The following is a 1758-nucleotide window of genomic DNA, read 5'->3' on the forward strand; positions in this document are numbered from 1 at the left end:
GGATCACAAAGTTTTGACCATAGTCTTGCAAAATAAAGTAGCGCTGTACTACTCTAGCGCCCCCTTGGAAGATGATTGCAAGGGACGGTTCAAAGTTTGCCGGAAGTGAGGCATTTAGTCTACGACAGAAATATTTAATCAGTTTATTCAGTTTACCCCGACAAAAAAAAGAGTAAACAACGTCTGCTAAACACAACATTTGTTAAGTAGCAAGAGAAAACGTACACCTTTTTTTGGCATATTTTGCAAGTCCCATATCTACACAACTCCCTTCCATTGGAAACTTAGCAAAAACTCAGTAAAATATTAAGAGTACATCCTACAAATTCAGTAAACCCGTTCTGTTATATGGGCCGGGGGCCGGGTAAGACCAAATAATAATTACATAAATTTAAAATAAATGCAGTTAATACAATAAATTCCAGTGTATTTAATTTTCCCTTCCATTACAGTAAAAAGTATTTATAATGTGCCCACCCCCGGGATATGATCCAATCACAATTAATTAAGCTAAAACAAGACTCATTATCTTCAGTGGCATTTAAACCACCTACCCTGCACAGAACAAAATCAACATGGCGATAGAGTTTTTTCCCCAGCTCCTTGCTTGCTGAAACAGATCTGAACACAACAAATGTTTTTGTTTGATTCTCATGTGTATGTTATATGTTCGATAGAAACAATATATCCTTCAGTGTTTGAGCAAATTAATCCTGTTAAAGCCTTTCAAAATAATTGTTTCCAAGCAGATATCTAGGAATCTTGTGTTGCAGTTCGATTGCATCTAGCATCCTTTGTTGCAGTTAGTGAATAATACAATCTAATAACCAATTTATAATCTCATTTTCAACTGGTAAGGTTCTCTAGAATGCTATTTTACCATTATACTGCAGCTGACAAAATCTGTACTAACCCACCACATGTGACTTTGGTTCTGGTATACTATTATTTTACTCATTTATTTGCAAGGGTTATATACTGTTGCAGCTGGAGCTGACTTTGTGTGATATATAACTCCCATCTTTGTACATTCAAATTAAAGACAAAATTAAAGATAACAGTATAAATAATTACATAGGCCAAATCAATGGGAAAAAAGGGGAAAAATGTAAAAAACAGGAATTCCACGCTCAGTGAACTATCTGTAATGAATGGTTCAGAGTGTCAGGTGCTTCTGCTCATTAGTTATTCACATTAATCACTGCAATACTATTTCAAAATTATCTTCATCCCTGGGGAAATTTCATCATTCTCCATTGACATAACAGCCTTATTTGTTGTTGTTTTCAGATGATGGAAGCTTGGCATATGTTTCCTATACAGTAGCAGGGTGACAGCTACAATCATAGCTAGCTTTGAGAGTGGGTTAGACAAATGCACAGGGGACGCTGCTACCAATGGGAGTGTGTCATCCGGAGGCTAAATACTCATTTTGGACAGCAAGCAATGGGTGGTTAACGTTAGAGGGAATCTTCAGAATCAGTTCTACCACAGTGTCTTGCAGAAATGTTGGATTGCATCTCTGAGGATTCAGTCAGTCAGTCACTTTAGGAGGAAGATTTAGCCCAACACCATCCTTATTAATTACAAGAGTCCAGCAGCAAACTTCTAATGTCGTGGTGAACAGAACAGCTCTTATTAGCAAAACAGTTTTAATGTTTAGCTGAAATTTGCTCCCATGTAACTGCTGTCTATAATTCCAATCTGTTTCTAATTCTTGTCTCAATCATTTCAAATAATCACACAAATCCACAAATC

This window comes from Python bivittatus, unplaced genomic scaffold, assembly GCF_059951505.1.
Source record: "Python bivittatus isolate LINGU-HERP-01145 unplaced genomic scaffold, Pbiv_v1 ctg000440_np1212, whole genome shotgun sequence".
Taxonomy (NCBI): Eukaryota; Metazoa; Chordata; class Lepidosauria; order Squamata; family Pythonidae; genus Python; species Python bivittatus.